An 18,527-nucleotide genomic window follows, 5' to 3' on the forward strand; every position below is an offset into this window, starting at 1 on the left:
GATTGGAGAAGACAGTGAGAAACTGAGAACCAGAGGACACCATTTTAAGGTGTTTGGCAAAAGAAGCAACAGTGACATGAGGAAAAGTTTTACACGGTAACTGGTTTGGGCCTAGAGTGCATTTGGGTCTAGAGTGTATGATGGAGACAGATTCACATATGGCTTTCAAAAGAAACTTTGAATCATCATCTGAAAAGGAAAAAAATCGCAGGGCTATGGGGAAAAGGCAGGGGAGTGGCACTAGATGCATTGCTCTTGCAGAGAATTGGCGCAGACACAAGGGACCTAATGACGACCTCCTGTACTGTAATCATGCCATGATTTTATGATAATACCTGAGAGGGTGTAGACTAGATGAGCAGTGCCCAACTGACACATGGTGACTGCAATGGAGATTGCCAGGGTGGCTGACCATGAACAAATCAAAGAAGAGGAGATGGGCATCACTGGAAAAGAGGATGATTGATATTGCACTACAGAGGTTTCTGCTATCAGAGGGAAATTCTCACAATTCCTCCTTGTGTCTCCCACAAGATCAGATGTCAAGAGGGAAGGACAGATTCCTGTGTCTGTGCAGGGGCACACATCATCACATTGTACAAGCACACCTTCCACCAGCACAGAACACAAAGGAGGGAAATTATGCTTCAGTTATACAGGGCACTGGTGAGATCACATCTGAAGTACTATGTACAGTATTGGTCTCCTTATTTAAGCAAGGATATAAATGCATTAGAAGCAATTCAGAGAAGGTTCACTAGACTGATATCAAGAATGGGAGGGTTTTCTTATGAGGAAAGGTTGGACAGATTAGGCTTGTATCCACTGGAATTTAGAAGAGTAATAGGTGACTTGATTGACACCTTTAAGATCCTGCAGGGTCTTGACAGGGTGGATATGGAGAGGATGTTTCCTTTTGTGGGAGAATCAAGAATGAGGTCACAGTTTAAAAATAGGGGGTCACTCATTTAAACAGAGGTGAGGAGAAATCTTTTCTGAGGGGCATGAGTCTTTGGAACCCTCTGCCTCAAAAGGCAGTGGAAGCAGAGTCTTTGATTACTTTAAGGCAGAGCTAGATAGATTATTGATGAACAAGGGCATGAAAGGTTATTGAGGGTAGGTGGGCACCTGGAATTGAGTTACAATCAGATCAGCCATGACTTCATTGAATGGCAGAGTAGGCTTGCAGGGCTGAGTGGCCTACTCCTGTTCCTAATTTGTATGTTCATATGTATGTTGGAGAGGGCGGCACTGGATGATGAGTCCATCACAAGTGAGCAGGTGAAGGTGCCAGAGGCAGCTGGAGGACAATCACAGCCCTGCTCAGCTGGGCATGGATGCAGACACTTGAGAATCACAAGAATAGATCCTCTACTTGGATCAGCAGCATCAGATGTGTCCCCACATCTTGGAGTTCCCTGAGGCAGTGCGGGAACATGGGCTGAAAATAGAGGAGTCCATTCAGCACATGTCCACTACCATGCCTCGGAGCTTTGAATGCATGATCTCCCCAGAGAGTGACCAAACTCTTGGAGAGCCATATGCAGCAGCACTCCATAGCATGGACTGATCAATGGCGCTGATGGCGTGCAGAGATATTTGGAGAGGATGCCTGTTGTGCCTCAGCTGGTGGCCCCCTCCAGCAATCCAGAGTTCCATCTAAAGGCTGAGGCCATCACCAAGGAGGATGAGGATGTCACCCCTCACTGGGCACCACTATTGTCATTGGCCTCCTTGGACCTGAAACTTGAGGGATCATCTGTGTAGCAGAGTCCAATCCCTGAGGCTATTCCTGCATTGATGCTGCCACAATAGCTATTTTTAGGTGCCTCTGTTGGTAGCTCCACAAGGTGAATGACCGCCGTATGCATCTCGGGTGCAAGCCAAGACAAGTGAGCAGGCTACCTCCACCTCATCTGAGGCCACAGGGGAAGTGGGTGGGGGGGACACCATGTGTTTGTTAATGGTGAGACAGGAAAAAAAGGGTGTAGTGGTGAATGGGAGCACAGTCCTTGAACAGGGACTGTGAAACATCTGAACAGATGTGCCTTCTCCACTGGTGGCCAGAAGGAAATGTTCTTGCAAACCACACTGTCTCCCTGGGTTAGGGCTCAGCTGAAACATGCGTGGGTCAGATGATTCCTGAGGTTGATTACATCCTGACAATCCCTTGGCTCTGCACCAGGCTCAGCCACCTCCGTGTGCAATGTTGTTCCAGGGTCTCACCCTCTCCACAGTCCACACCTCTCTGGAGGGCCAGGTTATAGAGTGCACAGCAGACCACAGCCATATGCAAGACCCTTGCAGAAGTGTACTACAAGACACCACTCAACCGGTCCAAGCACCGAAAATGCATCTTCAGAAGCCTGATGGCCTGCTCGATGGTGGTCCTTGTGAGCAGAAGGCTTTGTGTTGCATCTCTGTGGCTCCACCTCAAGATCTTGTAAAGAGGCGAGTTGCTGTTTCTTCAAGGGATAACACTTGACTCCTGGAATCTATCTACAAAGTTTGGGGGGGTGGAATGAAGAGCTGTCTGGACTGCTGGAGAATACAGGAGACATGGCAGCTGCCAGGAAAGCGAGCTTACCCAAGTGGCCACAGACCAGTTGAGTGGAAGCTCTTCCAGTTGACAAATTTCACTGCTGCTCACTAAGTGTCTTGATGGCCACATGGGTGCAATCAATGATGCCCTGTGCCTGGGGAAATCCAGAGATGGAGGCAAAACCTTTTGTGCTTGCAAAACCCCATTTACCTGGAAATGAATATACTGCATGGCTCTCACAAAAGAGCACCAGTAACATGTGACATGCAATGGTGTGCAGCCTCATGCGATATGCCACAAGGTCCACAGCTGATCCTTGTAAGGACCCAGAGGCAAAGAAGGTCAAGTCTGCAGTGACTTTGGCTACTGACAGAGCATAACAGGCAGTGCTGCGAGGTGTGAGGTCTTCCGTGACAAGGGCACAAATCACTGTGACCATCTGCCTGGAGAATCTGTCTCCTGGAGCCCTGGCTCTATCAGGGTAGTTTATTTGCTGGGAGATCCTATGCTGAGAATATGGCCTCATTATCTTCCTGCCCCTCTTCCCTCTCCACTGCCCTCTTCATTGTTAACTGCGTGTTGATTATATTAAGATACGCAGGTGAAGAGCATTGTTTAATTAAGTACATATATAAGGAGAGACGGCCCATCCATTACTGGAGGGCACTGCTGGGGCTGGAGTGCATCATCACTGCCCAAAATAGTATCTTAATTCAGTAAGTTTCCTTTGTTTTTGTTTTAGTTATGCTACCCCTTTAAGGAGCAGCTCATTAGTTAATTTGTTTATGTGTTAATTGATAGTTATAAGAGTTTAAAGAGACACTCTAAACTGGTGGGCACCGGGGGACTGGAGTACATTATCAATGCCAGAAATTATGTTTTAATTTGAGTTTAAAATTTTTTGTTTTCATTACAGTGGGTTAATTTTTTTTTTGACAACACAAATGTTAAGTATTTTTATTAGTCATATTAAAGATTTTAAATGACTAAGCCAATTACTTGATTTCTGAAAGTTCCAGTACAGTGAGCCACGCCTTTAAGAGAGTGAAGCATAGACCTCAATTCATTATTGAATCAAATAGTCGGTTTCTGACGACAGAAAAGCTCAAAAGCATATTTAGGAATTGGAATTTGGTCCCTTCCTCTTGCCAAAGTATGGCACAACATTTACAAAACGACGATTGTACTGCATGCGTCTCTTTGCACGGCCAGTCTTCTTTTTCCTCTTCTCTTGCTTTGCAACCTTTGGAGTCTGACCTTTTACTTTTCCGGCTCGAGCAAGGGATCCATGGACCTTGCCACCCAATAATCGAGCAACTACTTCTAGAGTGCAGTGCTCACTGATACCACATTGGCCTATGATGGCATCACCATCCAAGGGAGTGCCAGCCAAAAGGATCACTTGGTCAATAGCAGAGACTCCTTCCGGGGATTCAGCACGGGCCTTAATTTCCCCAACAGTCTCTTCCCCAGTCACATCAAGGGTGTGGGTGTTTTGAGCATGTAGAAACAGCTGCATGATGGTTCCGGAAAAGGCGGCCCTGGTTCAGGTGCAAACGACGACAACCCGCCCGTCAACTCTCAACAGGGGCGAAAAGCTACAGTGGGTTAATAGTGCCCTTTTCACATGGGGCACTTAATTAGGCTATGGATGCCAAAAAGAGACAGAAAGAGAGATGGCTGGGACACTAGGGTGGTAGGAAATGGCTGACATATGTAATGCTGTATTTTGTAAATAAACCTATTATCAAGAAAAGGATTAGTATCTAGTTTCATACTTCTCCAACTGACTTGGGATCCAATTAACAATCATACCCAGGGCTCTGCCCTTCCTGCAGAGAATGTTGCATCTCATCACCACTGGACCTGAAATCTGAGAAGCATGCACCCATTGCCATTTGCTGCCTTCCTTGCACTTAGCTGGACTCCCAATTGTGTCTGGAAGCCTTGCCTCTTCCTTCTGTGCTCGCACAATGCCAGCAGGGTTATAGATCCCTTAACTGCCCAAGCAAGTAGTCAACAATCTCTCTGCAACCGATTGCACCTTTTTTGCCAGTGGCTGAGTGCCTGTCTCAGGGGTTCTTCCTTTTATGGGTCTGTCTAATTTCTTGCACAGCCATGACTGACGCCCTGCTATGTTGCTGTCTCCGTGCACCTGGTCAACCCAATGCAGCATGCAGCCATTCGCCCCCATTAAAATCTCAAGTTGGCCCTCAACGAGCGATCAATGGCCTCTTTAACTAGCTTCATTTAATTTATTTGTGACTCAGAGGGGTTCACAGGGCAAGCCCTGATGAAAGTCACCATGGCAGAAATGGCAATGGGGAAACTGGCAAGCTGACTAGTGCCGCTGTTTTCAGCACCTGTCCACCTCGATTCGTACCCTCATCAGGACCTAAAATTTAAGCATTTTCTGTCTATTGATTTGTCATCGTTTCACAGTGCAAAAAATGTGTGCATCTTCCTCTAATATATTGAGGTGTCAGCTGTGGCTCAGTTCATAGCACCCTCGCCTTTGAATCAGAGGGTTGTGGGTTCACGTCCCACTCCCGGAAACCAAGAACTGTGATTGTACTCGAAAGAGTTGCAATCTGTGACTGTTGATAACTCGAAAGAGTTTCCTCTAATATATTGAGGTGTCAGCTGTGGCTCAGTTCATACCACCCTCGCCTTTGAATCAGAGGGTTGTGGGTTCATGTCCCACTCCCGGAAACCAAGAACTGTGATTGTACTCGAAAGAGATGCAATCTGTGACTGTTGATAACTCGAAAGAGTTTCCTGTGTTTGGAGGTGTCAGCTGTGGCTCAGTTCATAGCAACCTCGCCTTTGAATCAGAGGGTTGTGGGTTCATGTCCCACTCCCGGAAACCAAGAACTGTGATTGTACTCGAAAGAGTTGCAATCTGTGACTGTTGATAACTCGAAAGAGTTTCCTCTAATATATTGAGGTGTCAGCTGTGGCTCAGTTCATAGCACCCTCGCCTTTGAATCAGAGGGTTGTGGGTTCATGTCCCACTCCCGGAAACCAAGAACTGTGATTGTACTCGAAAGAGTTGCAATCTGTGACTGTTGATAACTCGAAAGAGTTTCCTCTAATATATTAATGTTATGTCTGCTTCTAATTCCGCCTTTTCCATCATAAAGTTTGGCAAATCTACCACTGAAGGGGTATAATTATAATGTGAAAGCTTACTTCGGGGATTTACATTTAAATTCTTAAGTTCGCATTATAATAGAATTAAATAAAGATAAGGAGATATTATATAAATTTAAGATGGGGATTGAGTTATATATGTGTACCCACATCTAACCCGCCTTCTGGACCGTTTTCACCTGAAGATTATACTTGCTCCTGCTTCCCTGCTTCCAAAGGGATCAAAGTGACTCTTTTAATCAAAATATTGTGACACACCAGAAGAAGTTTTCATGAAAGTAAGAGCTGAAAAAACATTTATAGCAAAATAATGATACAGCACAGTGCATAATAACAGTTACCACAATAATGCCTGAAGCACATTGTGGAATGTAGAAAGCATTGACATGCTTGAGCATCTTTGTATTTTATTCATTCATGGGATTAGGGTGACACTGGCAACACCAGCATTTATTGCCTAGCTCCAACCACCATGGAAAAGATGGTACTGTGCCACCTTGAGTACAACTAAGTGGCTTGCTCGGCCATTTCAGAGGGCATTTAAAAATCAACCACATTACTGGGGTGTGGGGTCACATATAAGCCAGACCAGGTAAAGGCAGCAGATTTCCTTCCCTAAAGGACATTAGTAAACCAGATGCATTTTTTTTACAACAATCCAGCAGTTTCATGTCCCCCATAGCTTTATATCCCAGATTTGTTTACTTAACCAAATTTCAATTCCCCAGCTGCCATTGAGAGATTTGAATTCATGTCTTCTGATCATTATTGCTAGTCCAGTAATGTAACCACTATCCTATTGTACCCCATCATGGGTTTAGCCTATGATGTCTGCAGTTAATTAAGAAAAATAATGAAATCTTAAATTACATGTCATAATCAATGTCATCAACAACATTTTAGGTAGTAGCAAAGCAGCTTGCTTAACAAAATTTTACTTGCTGAACATGCTAGCTTTATTTGAGTTGTGTTCATTGATTATGCACAGTGAACTCCTGGCCTGGATTGCCTGGCACTGGAAGCTTGTTGATAAGAGTGCGGCAGGAAATAGCTGTAACTGCTACTTAGAAGAGCCTATGTTATTTGATGCTTTGCAGAAGAGAAAACATGCTGGTGTAAATTTACTCGATGCTTTTTTTTGTAGCCCTTTTGAAGCAAGTGCAGCAAATCTGGGTCGCTGTCTTTGGCTTGTTAAGAAATGTTCAGGCCATTTGTTTCATTGGAATCAGGCAGTATTGTGCTCTATCAAATAGCTGGGCAAAGTATCCCAACTATTAAACCTTGACAGAAACTGTAATAATGTAACAATAAGCCCCCCAGAAAGTTCTTTCTAAATTCCATACTGCAGCCTGTCAGACCAGCTAGATAGACCCAGCAAAGTTGGCGGCACAGTGCTATGCAGTCGGGAGAGGGCCAGCAGTTCTTCTGTCCCAGCAGCACAGCTGGGACCAGTGACCACTGCTGTGACTGCACCAAGCTGAAAAACGTTGAGATGGTCGCCGCTCTCGCAGCAGGCTAAGTCGGGTTGGGGACCTGATGAGAAGGTCATAGGGGTGCAGTTGGTTGGTGAGGGCAAGGTGACGTGTTGCCACAAGGGTGGGCAAAGCCACTGGAGGGCTCCTCCCTCAGCCATAGAGTGCACAATTAGGAAGACCCCCTACTCCAAGCCCGCAGGGAGGTTGCCAGGGTTCACGAGGTAGTCTCCCTACGAGATAGAGGGCACACTGCCATTAATCAAATGTTAGCAGCAGCAGGAAAACATCCTTAATTGGCTGCTTAAAGTGACACAATTGGCCTCTCAGTAGGAGAGCCATCCTCTACCTTCCCCGCCACTGGCACAATCCTCTTGCCTTCCTTCTACCTTCTCGACTAGCCACCATCACCTCCGCCATGCCCCCCCCCCCCGTCCCGCCCTCCACACACACACACACCCACCGTCCCAACCACCCTGCTCCTGCACGCACCAGAAACTCTGTTCTTCCAACTTTGAGCATTTCACTACTTCACAGTAGAATAAAGCTGTTTGTAACTGAAGAGAGCAGAGTCGAACCTGGGAAATGCTCATGCACATCAGAATGTTCACATTTGAGCTGATCTTAGACTTAAGGTTACTTTATGTTACTCTTAATAAGTTACTTCTAAATTGGTTAGTCCTGCATAAGACTTGCTCAAATCTCGAGTGTAATTAGCACTCAATTTTCTGATCTAACTTAATTTACACAACAATTTATAATTATAAGTGTCATAGAGGTGTACAGCACGAAAAAGGCCCTTCGGCCCATCGAGTATGCACGTGTCAAACAAGTACCTAACTATTCTAATCCCATTTTCCAGCACTAGGCCCATAGCCTTGTATGCCATGGCATCGCAAGTGCACATCCAAATACTTCTTAAATGTTATGAGGGTTTCTGCCTCTACCACCCTTTCAGGCAGCGAGTTCCAGATTCCCACCACCCTCTTGGTGAAAAAAATCTTCCTCACATCCCCTCTAAACCTCCTGCCCCTTAACTTAACTCAATGCCCCCTGGTTATTGATCCCTCCACCAAGGGGAAAAGTTCCTTCCTGTCTACCCTATCTATGCCCCTCATAATTTTATACACCTCAATCATGTCCCCCCTCAATCTCCTCTGTTCCAGGGAAAATAACCCCTGTCTATCCAATCTTTCCTCAGAGCTAAAACTCTCCAGCCCAGGCAACATCCTGGTAAATCTCCTCTGCACTCTCTCTAGTGCAATCACATCCTTCCTATAATGCAGATTCCAGAACTGCGCACAATACTCTAGCTGTGGCCTAACCAGCGTTTTATACAGTTCCAGCATAACCTCCCTGCTCTTATATTCTGTGCCTCAGCTAATAAAGGCAAGTATCCCATATGCCTTTTTAACCACCTTATCTACCTGTCCCGCTACCTTAAGGGATCGGTGGACATACACACATGGTACTTTCCAGGGTCCTGCCATTCATCGTGCATTCCCGTGCCTTGTTTGTCCTGCCCAAGTGCATCACCTCACACTTATCTGGATTAAATTCCATTTGCCACTGATCAGCCCATCTGACCAACCTGTCTGTATCCTCCTGTAATCTAAGGCTATCCTCCTCACTATTTACCATCCCAGCAATTTTCGTGTCATCTGCGAACTTATGATCAACCCTCCTACATTCAAGTCTAAATTGTTTATATATACCACAAACAGCAAGGGACCCAACACCAATCCCTGTGGAACCCCACTGGACACAAGCATCCAGTCACAAAAACACCTCTCGACCATCACCCTCTGCTTCCTGCCACTCAGCCAATTCTGGATCCAGTTTGCCAAATTGCTTTGGATCCCATGGGCTCTTACCTTCATAATCAGTCTCCCATGCGGGACCTTGTCAAAAGCCTTGCTGAAGCCCAAGTAGACTACATCAAATGCATTGCCTCACCTCTTCAAAAAATTCAATCAAATTGGTCAGATATGACCCCTTAACAAAACCATGCTGACTGCCCTTGATTAATCCCTGCCTCTCCAAGTGTAGATTAATTCTGTCCTTCAGAAGTGTTTCACGACATGATGTGAGTGATGAAGAGGAAAATGAAATCAAATTTTAAACTAGATTGGGAGGGGTGGGTAAAACCTTAGAAAGTTTCTAGAGAGCATTTTAACCATGGTAGCCCATTAACAACCTTTGTCAAAGCTGAAGGCACAGAAATTAAAAAAGGATATGGTTAAGTTGAACAAAATGAGGTCATGGATGCAGACATGAAACTGCAAACAAAAGTGGAATTCCACACATGGCCCTCTCTTTGGATGCTGAAATTGAAGTGGTGTTCTATAAGGTGCTTGTGAAATGGGATTTCTCTTTATGCCAGTCCACATCATCCTATTAGTCAGCACTGTAGGATGCATACAAGAAGGTATAGTTAGGTTTCAGGTCACAGTTGACCATAACTGTCGCTGCACATGTGTAACTTCCATGCTGGGTGTTAGCCACAGTTGTTGCAGGTAGCACAGCTTGGCTTCTGTTTTTGCCCAATTCCATCCCTGTCTCAGTTCACCTGTTACAGAAACCCTCATCCATGCTTTTGTTAGCTTTGAACTTGACTATTTCAATGGGCTCTTGGGAGGTCTCTTATGTTCTACCCTTCATAAAGTTGTAATCATCCAAAACTATGCTGCCCATGTCCTAACTTGCACCAAGTCCCATTCATCCATCATCCCTGTCCTCCCTGGTGAAGCAAAGTCTACTCACCTTTGGCTTAAAATCCCTCCTGATCTCTGTAATGTCCTGCACCTCACAAACCTCTGAGATAGCTGCACTCTGATAATTCTGGTTTCTTAAACATCCTTGATTCCAATTACTCCAATATTGATGGCCTTGACTTCAGTTACCAGCACCCTAAGCCATGGAACTCTGAGCCTCTCCTCCTTCAAGACACTCTCCTTTAGAACTGACCTCTTTTGACCAAGTTTTTGGTTATCTGCCCTAACATCTCCTATTATTACTTGATGGCAAATTTTGCTCTATATTGCTCCTGCGATAGGAACATAGGAACGGGAACAGGAGTAGACCATTTCAGCACATTGAGACTGCTCTGTCATTCAATTAGACCATGGTTGATCATCTACCTCAATGCCACTTTCCCACATTATCTCCATATCCCTTGATATCATTAGTCTCCAAAAATCAATCGATTTCTGTTTTGAACATGCTCAATGATTGAGCTTCCACAGCCCTCTGGGATAGAGAATTTCAAAGATTCACCATCCTCTGAGTGAAGAAATTCCTCCTTGTCTCAGTTTTAAATGGCCTACCCCTTAATTCTGAGGTTATGCCCCCTGGTTTTAGATTCATCAGCCAGGGGAAACATATTATCTACATCCACCCTGTCACACCCTGTAAGAATTTTGTAAGTTTCAATGAGGTCACCTTCATTCTTCGAAATTCTAGGGAATACATACACAACCTCCTCAATCTCTCCTCATACCACAATCCCTGCCATCACAGGGATTAATATGGTGAACCTCCTTTGCACTCCCTCTATGGCAGTATATCCCTCCTTAGATAAGGAGATCAAAACTGTACACAATACTCCAAGTGAGGTCTTAGCAAGGCTCTGTACATTGCAGCAAGACATATTTACTCCTGTACTCAAATCCCTTTACAATGAAGGTCAACATATCCTTTGACTTCCTAATTGCTTGCTTTATCTGCATGCTAGCTTTCAGTGACTCATGAACAAGGACATCGAGGTCCCTTTGGACCCACATTTCACAGCCTCTCACCATTTAAGAAATATTTTGCCTTTCTGTTTTTTGTGCCAAAGTGAATAGCTTCACACTTATTTCCATTAGATTCCATCTGCCATGTTCTAGCCCATTCACTTAGCCTTTCCAAACCCTCTTGAAGCCTCTTTGCATCCTCCCCACAACTTATGTTTCCACCCAGTTTGGTGTCATCAGCAAATTTGGAAATATTACAATTGGTCCCCACATCCATATAATTTATATAGATTGTGAACAGCTGTGGACCTAGCACTGATCCTTGCCGTACCCCGCTAGTAACAGCCTGCCAACCTGAGAATGATCTGTTTTTCCTACTCTGTTTTCTGTCTGCTAACCAATTCTCAATCCACACTAGTATATTTCCCCCAATCCCATGTGCTCTAACTTTATTTACTAACCTCCTGTGTGGGATCTTATCTAAAACCTTCTGAAAATACAAATACACCACATCCACTGTTTCTTCTTTATCTGTGCTACAAGTTACACCCTCAAAAACTCTAACAGGTTTGTAAAACATGATTCCCCTTTCATAAATCCATGTTGACTCTACCCAATTTTACCATTCTTTTCTAAATGTCCAGTTATCACATCCCTTATAATAGATTCTAGCATTTTCCCTACTACTTTCAGACTAACAGGTCTGTAGTTCTCCATTATCCCTCTTCCTCCCTTCTTAAATAGTACGGTTAGATTTGCTACTTTCCAGTCAACAGGAACCTTTCTAGAATCTATAGAATTTTGAAAGATAACCACCAATGCATCCACTATCTCTCTAGCCTCCTCTTTCAACACTCTGGGATGAAGCTCATCTGATCAAGAGGACTTATCAATCTTCAGTTAACTTTTCAAATACTACCTCTTTACTAATATTAATTCCTTTTAGTTCATCAGTTTCACAAGCTCTTTGGTTGCCTAGTATTTCTGAGAGATTTTCTGTATTTTCTTCCATGAAGACAGATGCAAAGTAACTGTTTAGTTTCTCCGCCATTACCCTGTTCTCCACCTGTAATGGGCCCACATCTTGACTCATTTTGTGATGTTAAAGGTACTATTTACATACAAGTAGTCATAGTTGTTACTGACCATGATCCTGGGAAGGCAGCTTCCCATGATTATTCCCAGCGAGGTTTGACAGGACCTGCAGGAATGGTTGGTGTAATCAGGCAGTGCCAGCTTCTGATAAACTGGCATGCCTGTTTTCTTACTGTATGCATTTTAAAATGTTATGAAGGTGCTTCTGAAGAACCTGCGAGCACAAAGGTTAGTCATTCACATTCAATGTGATGCATGGTTTCTGCTTGCACAATGTTCTTTGAGAAGAAGAGCCTCTGCCAGCATAACATCTGTCAAAGAACCTTTACCCCGCATATGTGGGAATATGTACCAATTGAAATGGACAGAGAATTTCTCAGGGCAGCTTGGCCTTCTGAGCATCCCTATGCAGCTACTCCATTTCCTCAGGCATTTCAGATCAAACTATTAGCAAGCCCTCTGGTACAAATAAAGGAAACTTGGAGATTAAGGAATAAAATAAGCAGAACTGGCACAAAAGTTGTGAAAACTTAAGTGTCACTGAAAAATAAAAATACAAAGGGCATGCAAGTTTGTCTGAAGCATCTTTCATGCCATGTTTCAATGAGGCTGCATGTAACACCTTCCAGTACACCTGCAGCTGAAAAATATTGGACCCCTTCCCTACCCACCTTCATGCAAGTTAATGCAGCTTTTACCTGCTGTAGACAGGAGCTTCCGATACATGCCTCCTGCAGCTGCTCCATGCTAGCGCAGCTGCATGGCAAAGCATGCAGTACACAATAGGAATCATGCTGCTGTTGCACTGATGGGAAAATAAGATAATCTTGGATGCACATATGTGGCTGTACATATCGCACTGGACTCCAAATATGATGAGTAGCCACCAGGTGGTTGGCAGCCAGATCGCACAGCTTCAAATTTACACAAATTGACCTAGCAGCTGTGTCACCATTGTAAGTTGTCAGTGTCTGTTTCTCCTCGGTTATTGGAGTTAATATTGTAACATTTTAAGGTAGTTGATAACATCTTGTTACAGCACTTAATCTGTGCCTGTCAGTTATGATAGGCAGATTGCTTGTCATAGAAGACATCTTTGGAACTCTACAGTCAAGGCGCTTACCTCTAATATAAATGCTGAAATTGAGCCACCCATGACTCTGCCCCAGATCCATTTTGATAATAACTGTTGTGTTCAATTGTTCAGTGTTTAATGATATATCAGTTGGCTGTTCTTTGTGCTGTGATCTGTTAGTCAAGCCAGTGGGTGAGGTTACAGAGAAGCAGAAACTGAAAGCAATCCAGAAGCTCGTAGTTGCAGGCGTTTTTAAAAAAAAAAGCTTTTGTAATGAACACAACCTGGTGTGTGTCATCTCTGCATACGGATGAAGCCCAGAGCACAATAACTGGTCAAGAAGATGGAGAAAAATTGAAATTTACTTGCTCCAGCCCCCTTCCATTCTTCACCAGGACATCCACCCCTGCCAAGGGATTGATGGATTTTGGGGCTCAAGACCTACTTGCTCACTATGAGTATGATGACCTACAAGAAAATGATACCCATTTATTGCCTCAGGGTGGAAGGCCAATGAGTATTCACACAGCTCACAGATGGCTCAACTACATTTGATGCGGAGGTAAGTGCTCTCAAAAAATACTTTGAGCTAAAGAAAAGTGCACTGACTGAATGATGCACATCCCACCAGAGATGCATTTTAAAGATTGCTCTGTTGAGATCGCAGGCATCTCAATGTCACTCCTCATCAATGTTGGTGTGAAAGTATCTATATTGGCGAAAAATTCTACCATTGTTATTTTTCGCAATTTTCTCTCACTCCTGTGGCAGATGCTCTTCAAGGTTATGTTGACTTGATTATTCCAGTTTTGGGGCTGATTGCAGTTGCAGTGTGGTATAAAAACATCACCCTAGAAAGGTTCATGTTCTGTGTAGCTAAAGGCAGAATCCTTATGGGGGTAAACCTGTTTGATAAGTTTGGTTTCAAACTTGAAGACCCCACTGGAGCAGGCATTAACGTGATCAATGACACTAACAATGTACAACTTATTTACTGGATTTGGGCAGATTAAGGTGCTCCTTGTGTTGACATTTCAATTCCACCATTTTGGAAAGTTTGAGATGATAGCCATTTGCCATCCTGCTGAAGTGTTACAGGGGATGAAATAACTTGAAGCAGACTGTATCATTGGAGCAAAAACAAAAATAACTGGAAAAACTCAGCAGGTCTGACAACGTCTGTGGAGAGGAATACAGTTTACGTTTCGAGTCCGTGTGACTCTTCATCAGAACTAAGGAAATATAGAGATGTGGTGAAATATAAGCTGGTTGAGGGGGGTGGGACAGGTAGATCTGGATAGAGGGCCAGTGATAGGCGGAGGTAAAGAAGAGATTGTCAAAGATGTCATAGACAAAAGGACAAAGGGGTGTTGACGGTGGTGATTTTATCTAAAGAATGTGCTAATGGTGACATTAAGGGTAGAAAGCAGGACAAGCAAGTGACAGATGGCCCATAGTGGCGGTGGAGTGAGGGGAAGGGATTGAAATAGGCTAAAAGATAGAGATAAAACGATAGATCGAAATAAATTTAAAAATAGGTGGGAAAAGAGAAACATTTTTTTTAAATTATTAATAATTTGAAAAAGGAGGGTCGAAAAGGGGGTGGGGATGGAGGAAGAGAGTTCATGGTCTGAAGTTGTTGAACTCCAATAAGTCCGGATGGCTGTAAAGTGCCTAGTCGGAAGATGCTGTTCCTCCAGTTTGCATTAAGCTTCACTGGAACATTGCTGCAGGCCAAGGACAGACATGTGGACATGAGAGCAGGGTGGTGTGTTGAAATGGCAAGTGACAGGGAGGTCTGGGTCATGCTTGCGGACAGACCAAAGGTGTTCCGCAAAGCGGTCACCTAGTCTGTGTTTGGTCTCTCCAATGTAGAGGAGACCGCATTGGGAGCAACGAATGCAGTAGACTAAATTGAGGGAAGTGCAAGTGAAATGCTGCTTCACTTGAAAGGAGTGTTTGGGACCTTGGACAGTGAGGAGGGGGGAAGTAAAGGGGCAGGTGTTGCACCTTCTGCGGTTGCATTGGAAGGTGCCGTGGGAGGGGGTTGAGGTGTAGGGGGTAATGGAGGAGTGGACCAGGGTGTCCAGGGGGGAACAATCCCTGTAGAAAGCCACTGGGGGGGTGAAGGGAAGATGTGTTTGGTGGTGGCATCATGCTGGAGTTGGCGGAAATGGCGGATGATGATCCTTTGAATGCGGAGGCTGGTGGGGTGATAAGTGAGGACAAGGGGGACCCTATCATGGTTCTGGGAGGGAGAGGAAGGTGTGAAGGCAGATGCGCGAGAGATGGGCCGGACACGGTTGAGGGCCCTGTCAACCACCGTGGATGGAAAACCTCGGTTGAGGAAGAAGGAAGACATGTCAGAGGAACTGTTTAGGAAAGTGGCATCATCACAACAGATGCGATGGAGGCGAAGGAACTGAGAGAATGGGATGGAGTCCTTACAGGAAGGGGGGTGTGAGGAGCTGTAGCCAAGGTAGCTGTGGGAGTCGGTAGGCTTGTAATGAATATTGGTGGTCACGCTGTCACCAGAAATTGAGACAGAGGGGTCAAGGAAGGGAAGGGAAGTGTCAGTGATGGACCATGTGAAATGATGGGGGGTGGAAATTAGAAGCAAAATTAATAAATTTTTCCAGGTCCAGACAAGGGCATGAGGCGGCACCAAAGCAGTCATTGATGTACCGGAGGAAGAGTTGTGGGAGGGGGCCTGAGTAGGACTGGAACAAGCAATGTTCCAAATACCCCATAAAGAGACATGCATAACTGGGGCCCATGAGGGTACCCATAGCCACACCTTTTATTTGGATGAAGTGAGATGAGTTGAAGGAAAAATTGTTCAGTGTGAGAACAAGTTCAGCCAGACGGAGGAGAATAGTGGTGGATGGGGATTGTTCGGGCCTCTGTTCGAGGAAGAAGCGGAGAGCCTTCAGACCATCCCGGTGGGGGCTGAAGGTGTAGAGGGATTGGACGTCCATGGTGAAGAGGAGGCGGTTGGGGCCAGGGAACTGGAAATTGTTGATATGATATAGGGCGTCAGGGGAATCATGGATGTAGGTGGGAAGAGACTGGACAAGGGGAGAGAGAATGGAGTCAAGATAGCAAGAAATGAGTTCTGCGGGACAGGAATAGGCTGACACGATCGGTCTGCTGGGACAGTCCTGTTTGTGGATTTTGGGTAGGAGGTAGAAGCGGGCCGTCCGAGGTTGGGAGTCTATGAGGTTGGAAGCTGTGAAGGGAAGATCTCCAGAGGAGATGAGGTCAGTGACAGTCCTGGAAACAATGGCTTGGTGTTCAGTGGTGGGGTCATGATCCAGGGGGAGGTAGGAGGAAGTGTCTGAGAGTTGATGTTCAGCCTGTACGAGGTAGAGGTCTGTGCGCCAGACAACAACAGCACCATCCTTGTCAGCAGGTTTGATGACAAAGTCAGGGTTGGACCTGAGAGAACTGAGTGCAGCAAGTTCAGAAAGAGACAGGTTAAAGTGGGTGAGAGGAGCAGGGAAATTGAGACGACTGATGTCACGTTGACAGTTCTCACCGAAACAATCAAGAGCAGGTAAGAATCCAGAGGGAGGGGTCCAGGTGGAGGGAGAATATTGGAGGCGGGTAAAAGGATCCGTTGAATGGGGAAAGGACTCCTGCCCAAAGAAATGAGCATGTAGACGAAACTGAGTCCTTTGCTGAGCACTGAACGTTCAGCATCAGAGGGGGGAAGGTCAGGGGGTATGGTGAATACACGGCCGGGGCTGGGATTGGAAGACAGGATGGGGTCAGAGGGATGGGCAGGGGTGGAGGGTCCTGGATGGGCGTTGGTGTCGATGAGTTTTTGGAGCTTGCGTTCCTTTGCACCTGAAAGAAAAAGACAAAGTTTCTTGTTGAGGCGTCAGATGAGACAAAGAATAAAATGAAACTGGGGGCAAGGACAGCTTAGGGATAGGGTGAGTCAGTGCTACTGGAGGGAGAGGTCGAGATTGTTCATATGGCGGTGCATGGCACTGAGTGTGGATCTCAGGATGCAACGAGAACAGCAGTCCGAGGAGCGTTATATGTCCCGGAGATACCTGTAATCCTGGGTGGGTGCGAAACATGAGGGATGAAACTTCAGTTGAAATCCACGTGAGGTAAGTCAGAGATGGAGGCAGTCACCGAGGAAGAAAATATAGCTGTGGAATCAAGTTTCAGTAAACACCTTGTCAAACGACAGGAGAGAAATGGAAAGCAATGAAGGTGAACAGGGCAAAAGAGCCAAGCGGAAATCCTGTTGGAGAGAAGAGCAGTACTTCTTCAAGGTAGGCATTCCTGGAAGAGAAGTGGCAGTCAATTAAACACTAAGATAAAAGCAAAATACTGCGGATGCTGGAAATCTGAAACAGAAACAAAAATAGTTGGAAAAACTCAGCAGATCTGACAGCATCTGCGGAGAGGAATACAGTTAACGTTTCGAGTCCGTATGACTCTTCATCAGAACTAAGGAAATATAGAAATGAGGTGAAATATAAGCTGGTTGAGGTGGGTGGGACAGGTAGAGCTGGATAGAGGGCCAGTAATAGGTGGAGGCAAAGAAGAGATTGCCAAAGATGTTATAGACAGAAGGACAAAGGGGTGTTGACGGTGGTGATATTATCTAAGGAATGTGCTAATGGCGACATTGAGGATAGAAAGCAGGACAAGCAAGTGACCGATGACCCTAATGGGGGTGTGGTGGGGGGAAGGGATCAAAATGGGCTAAAAGGTAGAGATAAAACGATAGATCGTTTTATATCATTGGAGCAATCAATTCGTATACATAGATATTGAACCTTGTCATTGCATGATGCAAAAATGGTGAAACTAGACTATTGCGGCCTTAAGACAAAGAACAAGGTGATCATATCCACTTCCTATGGTCCAAGAATGACCGGCAACATTTCATGACTCCGCAGTCTTCACGAAGCTTGACATGTGACAAAGCTATCATCAGATACCACTAGAGGAGCAAAGCCAATATCTTGCAGTTTTTTTTTCTTGCAGTGTGAAGGCGTGTCTCAGTACCACACAATGCTGTCTGTAAGTTCAGCACCCATTTCATTCCAGAAGATCATTTCTTCAGCCTTGTCAGGCGTTGAGGGGATGCTCAACCTACTCGACGACAGAGTTGTCCACGGAAGGGACAGAGGAACACAATCCGTGACTAGTAGCAGTGCTCACTCAGGGTCGCACAGCACCATTTGATGCTCAACAAGGAGAAATGCACATTCACAGCATCCAAGGTTGACTTTCTAGGGTACAGTTGAGAGTGACAGCAGCTGGAGTAAAGCCTACGCACAACAACGTCGAAGGCATTCATGCACTCCTGACCCTGTCTAATGTGAAATAGTTGGCATTGTTCCTCGGTACTACCAACTTTTATCACAAATTTGTTCTTAAGCACGCAGAGACCATGGAGCTTCTTTGAAATCTACTCTGCAAAGAAGTAC

The 18,527-nt window shown here is 45.1% G+C and overlaps 1 protein-coding gene and 1 pseudogene across 2 annotated transcripts in view; one reads left to right on the forward strand and one right to left on the reverse strand.

Annotated features, from left to right (window-relative positions):
• Window positions 1-18,527, forward strand: part of b3galt1b (UDP-Gal:betaGlcNAc beta 1,3-galactosyltransferase, polypeptide 1b) — a 138,295-nt gene that overhangs the window by 48,836 nt on the left and 70,932 nt on the right. The window lies entirely within an intron of this gene.
• On the reverse strand, window positions 3,486-4,135 carry LOC144686718 (ubiquitin-like FUBI-ribosomal protein eS30 fusion protein pseudogene; annotated as a pseudogene).

Source organism: Cetorhinus maximus, chromosome 11 (assembly GCF_964194155.1).
Source record: "Cetorhinus maximus chromosome 11, sCetMax3.hap1.1, whole genome shotgun sequence".
In the NCBI taxonomy this organism is placed as follows: domain Eukaryota; kingdom Metazoa; phylum Chordata; class Chondrichthyes; order Lamniformes; family Cetorhinidae; genus Cetorhinus; species Cetorhinus maximus.